Source organism: Mesoplodon densirostris, chromosome 2 (genome assembly GCF_025265405.1).
Source record: "Mesoplodon densirostris isolate mMesDen1 chromosome 2, mMesDen1 primary haplotype, whole genome shotgun sequence".
NCBI lineage: Eukaryota > Metazoa > Chordata > Mammalia > Artiodactyla > Ziphiidae > Mesoplodon > Mesoplodon densirostris.
The window spans coordinates 150,349,553-150,360,554 of NC_082662.1; the positions used below are offsets into that span (position 1 = coordinate 150,349,553).

Sequence of the window (11,002 nt, forward strand, 5' to 3'; positions counted from 1 at the left end):
GTGATGAAACTGAGAAAAGCCTAATGGTAGAGATGGTTTCTGAGAGGATTCTTAAAGAATGGTTAGGATTTCAACAGCCTGGCAACAAAGTAAAGGTCATTTCAGAAAATGAAAACAGCACATGAGTCCTGGGAAGTGACTCACTTTGTACATGAATAAAGTGAGAGCCAGACAAGAACTTGCCCATGCAAAACTAGGGCATGCAGCTAGTTAGTAGTAATAACCCCAATAGAGTCCAGAAACCCAAGGAAGCCTGTACAGTATCTTTTGTCCACAGTTCCCTGTTCCTTATAGTTATATTATGAGACAGATCTGAACTGCTGGGTCTTCCATTAAGAGGCCATCAAGACTAACCTCTCATGCCTTATATCCCTTTCTGTTCAACCACTCTCAGAACTCTAATGTCCTATCATTCATCCACCCATTGCCCTCCAGTCTAGATCCCATAGTCCTATGTCCACCCTCTCCATTCTTCTCTACCCTCTTCTTCACTGGGCCATATGGAACCCCCAGTCTGTCTTCCCTTTCTCTGAATGGTTCTTTCACCTTCTTTCTCTAATTGAAATCTTATTCTTCCCAAGGATAAAAGCAGAGTTTGCTTTTTTCTTTATAGCCCATGAACTTCAGATGCTGGTTGGTATCCTCCTAGCTCCCAGTGCTACTTTCAAAGCTTTCATTTGCCCTTTTTTTTCTTTAAAATACCCAGCTCGTTTGAAGCCCATACCATAGACCTACAATTCACTCACTTCCACTTCCTTATAGAGCACATATATCAATGTCCTGATCACTCCCCCACTTACCAATGACTTTTTCTCAGCTCATCACCCTTCATGTCCTCATTATCTTCCAAGCGCAGAAAATCACTCTCCCCCTCTCTCCCTCCTTCCTACTTGCCTGGAACATCAAATCTGCTTAAACTCAACTCTGGCCACATTCTAGAAACTGAATTTGATAGAGAAAACTATTTATGTGTATAGTGTTAGGGAGTGTTCTAATTTCATTCTTTTACATGTAGCTGTCCAGTTTTCCCAGCACCATTTATTGAAGAGGCTGTCTTTTCTCCATTGTATATTCTTGCCTCCTTTATCAAAAATAAGGTGACCATATGTGCGTGGGTTTACCTCTGAGCTTTCTATCCTGTTCTATTGATCTATATTTCTGTTTTTGTGCCAGGACCAGACTGTCTTGATTACTGTAGCTTTGTAGTATAGCCTGAAGTCAGGGAGCCTGATTCCTCCAGCTCCATTTTTCTTTCTCAAGATTGCTTTGGCTATTCGGGGTCTTTTGTGTTTCCATACAAATTGTGAAATTTTTTGTTCTAGTTCTGTGAAAAATGCCATTGGAGAGGGTGTGGAGAAAAGGGAACCCTCTTGCACTGCTGGTGGGAAATGTAAACTGATACAGCCACTATGGAGAACAGTATGGAGGTTCCTGAAAAAACTAAAAATAGAACTACCATACCACCCAGCAATCCCACTACTGGGCATATACCCTGAGAAAACCATAATTCAAAAACAGTCATGTACCACAATGTTCATTGCAGCTCTATTTACAATAGCCAGGACATGGAAGCAACCTAAGTGTCCATCGACAGATGAATGGATAAAGAAGATGTGGCACATATATACAATGGAATATTACTCAGCCGCAAAAAGAAATGAAATTGAGTTATTTGTAGTGAGGTGGGTGGACCTAGAGTCTGTCATACAGAGTGAAGTAAGTCAGAAAGAGAAAAACAAATACCGTATGCTAACACATATATATGGAATCTAAAAAAAAAAAAAAGGTTATGAAGAACCTAGGGGCAGGACAGGAATAAAGATGCAGATCTACTAGAGAATGGACTTGAGGACAGGGGGAGGGGGAAGGGTAAGCTGGGACAAAGTGAGAGAGTGGCACGGACATATATACACTACTAAATGTAAAATCAATAGCTAGTGGGAAGCAGCTGCATAGCACAGGGAGATCAGTTCGGTACTTTGTGACCACCTAGAGGAGTGGGATAGGGAGGGTGGGAGGGAGGGAGACGCAAGAGGGAGGAGATATGGGGATATATGTATATGTATAGCTGATTCACTGTGTTATAAAGCAGAAACTAACACACACACACAAAAAAGAAAACTATTTAATACCCCTAATTAGTTCCACAATAAATTCATGACTCAGAGTCACAAATGGTTACCTGATACTTCCCGACACATACTCTACTTACACTTCCCCAGTACATTGCTTTCCAACTCTCGTAGACAACTATTACATACTTCCTCCTCTCTCTTCAAACATCACCTTAGCCCTTGACCCTACCTCATATTTTCCTGAGGAATAAGAAGCAATTTAAATGGTGTTCCCTTGTCTTTCTGTTTATCTACTTTCTTCTGTACCTATTATTTCTACCTTCCTTCCTGACATTACTTAGTTGTGTCTATTCTTCTAAAAAAAAAAAAAAAGCCCACCTGCTCCACTGGGATCTCCTGATCCACATCCTTTCATTACCTTGCAGTTTTGCCTTCTCTCTCCGGCATCATCCATTTTTTCCACTCTTCTGAATCCGTCTCATCTGATCTAGTTTATCTGGTCTTAAAAATCACCCTCCCTTGACCCAAAGTACCCTCTAATTTTCACCACATTTCTTTCCTTCTCTATATAGCAAAAACCTCAAAAGAGTAGTTATACCTCCTGTCTCCACTTTCTTACCTCCCAATCTCATCTTGATCACTCCAGTCAAGCTTCTGATTCTTCCATTTTCTAGTCAGGTCACCGATAACCTGATGTTGCCAAACCTAATGGACACACCTGAGCCTCCATCTTACTGAGACTTTTAGCAACATGTAGCTTTATTGACCAACTCCTACTTCCTGATACACTTTCCTCTCTTGGCCTTAGTGTCACCCACTCTCCTAATTTTCTTCTTACCTCACCGGACTTTTTTTTTTTTCACTCTTGAGCTCCTCTGTTTCTACTCAAGCTCTGAACTTTGGGGTGACCTTGGATTTTCTCCTTTTCTCAACCTACGTTTATTTCCCAGGTGATGTCACCTGAATCTCTGGTTCCAGTTACTTCCACCAGCAGAGTATAGATCCCCGACTGGCCTCACAGTCTTTAAAGAGACAAGCAAGGATGATTCCAGGAAGAAATTAGGTTGCACTTAACCAAGCATACTCCCCACCAAAACCAGACAGGGTTCCAAGGTCACATCCTCAGGTTCATTCACATGCCCAGTTCTCCCCAAGTAATAGTCTTTCCACAGGACAGGACATCACACAGCCTTGTCCAGAGCTATCCTTTCTGTTTAATGTTCATGGTCCCACTCTGAAGCTCCAGAAGTCCCTCTTCCTTCCTCTCCCAAGACCATTTCCTGTCACAGAATATTTCAAAGTGAAATCCAACACAACCACCTCTCATTTACACAGATCTCCTGGCTCTGAATCCAGGATTTTTTCCATTACGTCAGGCTGCCCCTCAGACTCTTACTGAAAAGTAAATTTCATTTTATGCTACCCTATATATGTCTTTTGCATGAGATTCTTATCCTCCACCCATCACCCCCCAAAATAACTGACCAGCCATACATGGCTCTATAAGATACTAGCAGGCAATGCACTGTGGCACAGAGTTTATTTTTCCAAACAAGTAAAACAAATGCTTGGCTTAAAAATAATAAACACATTATACTCAGGCATATAAGCAATTTTTAAAACAATATTTGTTTTCTCCTGTTTTCCTTTGCAACAATCTATTACTATGTCAGATTTCAAAACAAAAGTTAGTTTCCACGGGAAGGGAAAACAGATTAAGACAAACAAGGAAGAAAGGAATAATGTTTGCAACATTTAGATTTGAAATCTTACATAGCTTTCTCAGAAACACTGATGTTTGTTGGCACTTTACTACTTTTAATTCTGAGCATGAAATTCAAACGTCTATGGAGATAAAACTATATAACTATGAACAAAACAAACAACACACTGGTCCCTTCCTGGTGTGAACTTTGGATAAATACGGCAACTCTTTCCAGGTGTGAGTATGTATCTCTCTTTCTCTAGCCACTTTAAAATAGGTTGGATTCTAAACTGTCAGGAAGGATTCGAGTGATGACTAAATTAAATTAAGGTATAAAGAAAGGTCTAATTTCATATTTCTCATAGCATGTTCTACTGACAATGCATTGGGTAATGATGTTTATGATAAAGTCTATACTTTTGTTTGGGTTATGAATCATTTATTTTTCACTTTTAACAGGAACCAGACATTGCCTCATTACTGTCTTGTCTAAGAAGTATGTCTTGCAATGAATTTTGGTAAGGTCAATTTTTTTTTCCCGTTAGAGTAGTATGTGTGTTAAAAATTAAAAGTAAGATTATTAGATGATCTAAGTCAGTGGTTCTAGAACTATAAATCTGTGGCTAGTAAGTATTAACTCCTTTTTATCAGAAATTCTGAGACTACATAAGAAAGAAGTACTGGAGCAGTCAGATTCCTGAGACTTACTGACCATCACTGAACTAGGTACAGAGGAAGGGACCACAAAATAACTGTGTTCTAACTTTGGGTACCTCAGAGGAAATAGACGTAGATTATCCAATACCACATCCATTTGCTACTTGATCTTGGCATTTAAGGTATATTCTTGAGCCAAGAGTTCAGTTGATTACTGAACTATGATAAAGGCAGGCATGATCCTCAGTGGCCTAAATGTTTTAAGAGCTCTATTTCAATGTCAGCTCCACCTTGTACCAGCTACGTGACTCTAGGCAAATTGATGATTAATCCCTTAGCTTCAATTTTTTCTTCTGAAAATCAGATTGCTAATATGTAACCTCAGCAAAACTGTAGTTTGGACTTAATTATGTAAATGTACTTACAGTATCTGGTTCCCAATAAATGTTAGTTTCTTTCCCTTGCACAATTTTATATCAGGAATCAGTGGCAGATTCCATCATATCACAATTGCTTACTGATTCACTTGGGTATTCACAACAGTATTCACTTATATGTTGCCTCTTTAGAGACAAAAAGATTTCTAGGGCTTTGGAGCTAATGACAAGCTACCTCCACCTGATACACATCATGGATAGAATGCACAGCTTACAAATGCCATGGAGGCGGGTGGTGGCCGCGGGGTCTGGGAGGGGCGGGGCATGGAGCCAGGCCTGCAAGGAGCCAGGCAAGATGGCGGCCATGAAGACCAGTCAGCGCCCCTGACCCTGGAATCACTGCCCACCGATCCCCTGCTCCTCATCTTATCCTTCTTGGACTACCGAGACCTAATCAATTGTTACTATGTCAGTTAAAGACTTAGCTATCAAGTCATGATCCGCTGTGGAGAAGACATTGCAAAAAATACTGGCTGATACCTGAGGAAGAGAAAACACAGAAGAACCAGTGTTGGAAATCCCTCTTCACTGATACATTTCTGATATAGGAAGATATATTGACCATTATGCTGCTATTACAAAGGCCTTGGATGATCTCAAGAAATATTTGTAACCCAGATGTCCAGATGGTTTTCTCTCTGAAAGAGAGTGCTCAAGAGGAAGACCTAGATGCTGCAGAAGCTCAGATGGGCTTCACACTTCCAGATGATTATCGATGTTACTATCATCTCCACAATGGGCAGAAGTTAGTGGTTCCTGGGTTGTTGGGAAGCATGGTGCTGTCTAATCACTATCTCTCTGAGGATTTGTTAGACATCTATACAGCTGCTGGAGGCTTCCAGAAGAGACAGAGACTGAAATATTTTCTCCCTTTAACTTTTTGCATACATACTGGTTTGAGTCGGTACATAGCAGTGGAAGGGCTGAAACAAAAATGATGTCTTCTACTGATCTTGGAGAGACAGCAATGAGTGGTCCTGAAGAGAGATCTTAGTTCTCTGCCCAGGAATTGAACATGCGTAGCCTGAGTTGAAAACCAGGAATCCTAGCCACTAGACCACCAGGCACTAGAGGCTAGCAGCAAAGTGGCCCTGGCTCTTTCCCGTTTGAAAGCAAAAATATTTGAAGGAGGCAAAAATTGTAAAAACAGGTACAAAGTTTATCATTAGAGATACAACATAACATGTGGGTGAGCACACAGAGAAGCAGTTTTTTTATTTAAGTCAGAAGCAAGGCAGAAATACACATCCTGAGAGAAAGAGTATGGGCGTCCTAAATGAGTAGCACAATAAAGAAGTGATTTAAATCACTTATATAGGACAGTCCTTCCGGGTTTTTGTTTACCTTTGGCCAATTTTCTTGTTTCTTTCTTCACACCTGACCTGCCCTAGGACCCTCACCAACATGCGTGCACAACTTTTTGCTAAGGTGGATCCCACCCCAGAGGCCTGTGGGGGGTATGTCCACACTTACTATGGGGTGGCATACCCTCCCTTTTTGACCCCCAAGGAGGCTTACTGAGCATGTGCAGACAGGGAAGTTTTCCTTGACCTCAGGAGTGGTCATCTTATCTCTTTACTTCAGCAGAGCTCAGCTTCTGCCACTAGCTTTGTCCTTGGAGCGTCTGCGTGAGAACAAAGCTTCAGTTTTACTCCACTTGACAAATACCAGCTGTCCAGCCCAGGGGCCCATCTATCTCCTACCTCACTACCAAATGTCTGACCAAATGGCTCGGAGTCCAGCTGCTACTAACATGTTTATCATAGGTGCTACTTTTACTGACTGGTTTACTTCTTATGTCAACAATGTTGTATCAGGTGGCTTCCCTATCATCAGAGACCAAATTTTCAGATACGTTTATGATCCAGAGTGTGTAGCAATGACTGGGGATATTACAGTTTCAGTTTCCACATCGTTTCTGCAGGAACTCAGCTCTGTACACCCAACCCACTATTTCTTCACATACCGAATCAGGACTGAAATGTCAAAAGACACACTTCCTGAGAAGGCTTGTCAGTTAGACAGTCACTATTGGAGAATAACAAATGCTAAAGGTGATGTGAAGGGACTTTCCTGGCAGTCCAGTGGTTAAGACTTCGCCTTCCAGTGCAGGGGGTGCAGGTTCGAACCCTGGTCAGGGAGCTAAGATCCCACATGGCTTGCAGCCAAAAAACCAAAAACATAAAACAGAAGCAGTGGTGTAACAAATTCAATAAAGACTTAAAAAATGGCCCACATCAAAAAAATCTTTTTTAAAAAAATTAAAAAATAAAGGTGATGAGGAAGAAGTTCAAGGACCTGGAGTTGTTGGTAAATTTCCAATCATCAGTCCAGGCTGGGTATATGAATACACAAGTTGTATATTCATATATAACATCACGCTGTATGGAAGGATATTATATCTTCCTTTTTTTTTTTTACTTTAAAGACAAGATCTTTAATGTCACCATTCCCTGGTTCCATATGGCATGTCCGACACTCAGGGTGTCTATAGCTCGATTGGAAATGGGTCCTAATGAACATGAAGAGATGCAAGAGAAAGAAGAGGAGGAGGAGGAAATAGACGATTATGACCATTTGGCAGATATGGATGAATCTGATGAAGAATACTAGGAGGAGAGACGGAGGAGAGTCTTTGATGTTCTTATTCAAAGATGCCACTGCTCTAGCCTTTTTTTAAGCAAGCCTATGCTGATGGAAGCCCTGGGATGAACGCAGCCTGTTAAACAAATTTCTCAATAATGTAAATAATCAAATTGTTCTCAGCTTATAGCAGGAAAACTAGCATGAAATATTGTGCCAGGCCCTGGGTTCTATGAGATGCTACTTTAGGAATTGGATTGTTTGGGTTTGCTTTGTGTTTTTGAGGTAGAGGAGGAAATGGGAATCTTTTTTTTCTCTAGTGGGAAAATAGTTCTCTAGAAATGTCTAGAACAGACATTTCTTTGTTTAAAAATATTTTATACTTATAAAAATATGGAATTGGGAGAGAATTGTTTTGAATAAGGATTTAAAATGAGGCAGAAATACCTACACAAGGATAGAGAGAAAATATGTGACAATGATTCTGTGAAAAGACTTATAAGTTATTTAGAAATGAACAGAATTTGTAATTAGGCTAATCCATTTAGTGATTCCTATATATTTTGTACTCATAGGGAACTAATTGACTAAATAGCTTGAATGCTAGTTGTTTGTCCTTTCTTAGACAATCTGTCCTTGAATTTAGAGTTTTCATCACAACAACCTTGTTAGTATGACTTTGACCTTGAATTTAGTCTTCAACTCTACCAATATTGAATTTAAAGTCTTCAACACTATGACCTTTATCATATTGTTCACAGATGCATCATTTTTGAAGTGTAGTGTAAAATTATGTATTGTGTTGTTGACTAACAAAAGAGTCTCCACAATGTCTCATGTAGTCTAAATTTGTAAACACTGCTTCTGTTTTGTTTCCCCTTGAAGTACTTGACTGTCTAACTTTGTGATAATGTTAAAATTAAGTATGTTTTCCTGAAACATGAATTTTTTTGTAATTATATAATTGAGAGTTTTGAATGAAATCCTCCAAGTCTCAAAACTCACATTTTGAAAACAAATTTTGGTTCTAATCCTGTACTTTGTGTAATTGCCTATTTCCCATAAACTAATACTAATACGGAAAAAAAAAATGCTGTTGAGCTAAAATAATAAAAATATTAAGGCCTTTATAATAGAAAGGAATGCCTGTGGGCCCAGCTAGATTTTTTTAACTAGATTTAGCCAGTTTGTAGCACCCATTGAGCTTACTAAAGTGAACTTCAGAAAAAAGGGAAGGAAGTGGTTATCTCAACTGAAAAAAAAAACCAATGATGATGAAAATGCAGAAGAAAATAAGATGAGATCAGCGCAAACACAAATTCTATCAGAATGTTCCTCTGGCTTCACTGATATGTATGCTGTGGATGCCACACTAGTTACAACAATGGTATTTCCAACTCAGCCTCCTGGCCCTGAGTGTGACTGCTCTCACTGACATGAATGTGGAAGGATGGGAATAAGAAACCAATCCAGTGAGGTCTTGGCTTCAGTAATACATAAAAATCAGTTCTGGAAGGTTTAAATATTTAATTATATCAATACAATATTACTGGAAGACAATACCAAAGACAATTTTTTCAAGTTGTAGCTAGATTTGGCTACATACAATTTTAAATTGTACGTATATCAACAAAATCAAAATTAAAGACAAATGGCAAACTGAACAAAAGCTTGGTAACATACATGACAGACAAGGAGTCACTGACACTAAAATATAAAGCACATGTACAAATAAATAGGAAAAACTGATTACAGTAATGGAAAAGCAGACAAAGGAAATAAGTAGGAAATTCACGAAAGAGAACATTTAAAGGGCCAATATTTATTTTTTAAAAGTTAAACCTCACTATTACTCAAATAAGGGCAAATTAAAGCAATGAGATAACTTTGTACCTATCAAAATCACTAAAAAAAATGTTAATGTTAATGCCCAGAACAGACAACAGTATGATACAAACAGCAACAATATTTTGGGAGGGAGAGGGGAGTTTGACAAATTTATTAAAAAGCTAAAAATGATGAATCTTTTGACTCAACAAATCTACTTTTTGTAATATATTCTAATAAAATAATCATGATTGTACACACAATTTTATCCATAAAAATGTTCAAAATGACAATATTTATGATCTAAGAAATTGAAAACAAGTGCCCCAAAATAGAGGATTGCTAATTAAATTATGTTACCTTCATACAACCAAGCTGTATGCAACCATCAAAAATGATGCTGTGGAAGAATATTTAATAATATAGGAATACGTTAATAATTGATTGTTAAGTGAAAAAAAGCTAAGAAACAGTATGGATAGCATTTTTCCATAAAAGGAGGAAGGGAAGGGAAGGGAAGAGGAAACACCATTATATTAATAGCAGTTTACTCGGGATAGTAGAAATTTGGGTGATTTTTTTCCCCAGCTTTATTGAAATATATTTGACATAGAACATCATGTAAGTTTAAGGTATACAAGGTGATGATCTTATACAAATATACATTGTAAAATGATTATCACAAAAAGGTTAGTTAACATACCCATCACCTCACATAGTTATGTGTGTGTGTGTGTGTGTGTGTTTTGAGAACATTTAAGCTCTACTCTCTCAACAACTTTCAAGTACACAATACAGTATTATTAACTATAGTCACCATGCTGTACATTACATCCTCAGGACTTATTCATCTTATAACTAAAAGTTTGTACCTTTTGACAAACATCTCCCTATATCCCCCACCCCCCAGTCCCTGGCAACCACCAATCTTCTGTTTTTATAAGTTTGGTTTTATTAGATTCCACATATAAGTGAGATCGTACAGTATTTTTCTTTCTCTGTCTAACTTACTTCACTTAGCATAATACCCTAAAGGTTCATCCATGTTGTCACAAACGGCAGGATTTCCTTCTTTTAATGGCTGAATAATATTCAAATATATATAGATATAATATTATATATTATTATAAGTATTATATATAATAATATTCCATTATATATAGTGATCTTTTAAAGTTTTGTTTTCCCTCTTAATATTATCTGTACTTATTACAATGCATATGTATAACTATAGTAATTTTGAAGCTATTTTAAAGGAAAAATATACTGTCCAAATATTCTAATCAATTAAAAAAGAATAACTAGGGCCTCCCTGGTGGCGCAGTGGTTGAGAGTCCGCCTGCCGATGCAGGGGATACGGGTTCGTGCCCCGGTCTGGGAGGATCCCATATGCCGCGGAGCGGCTGGGCCCGTGAGCCATGGCCGCTGGGCCTGCGCATCCGGAGCCTGCGCATCCGGAGCCTGTGCTCCGCAGCGGGGGAGGCCGCAACGGTGAGAGGCCCGCATACCACAAAAAAAAAAAAAAAAAAAAAAAAAAGAATAACTAGAAGAAAAAGGTTAGAGTCTGTAAAATATAGACCACTCCCTGACAAACATGTAGAGAAAAACCTTAAACGTGTTTTTGTGAAAAATTGGACTGTGATTAATAATAATTAATAGAAAATTTTACTATTAATTAGGTGATTTCAAACCAACTTCACTGTTTTTATTGATAGAAC

At 38.5% G+C, this 11,002-nt stretch overlaps 1 pseudogene; it reads left to right on the forward strand.

Moving 5' to 3' along the window:
- Positions 1–5,138: 5,138 nt before the first annotated feature.
- Positions 5,139–6,726, forward strand: LOC132476537 (F-box only protein 3-like; annotated as a pseudogene).
- The last annotated feature ends 4,276 nt before the right edge of the window (positions 6,727–11,002 follow it).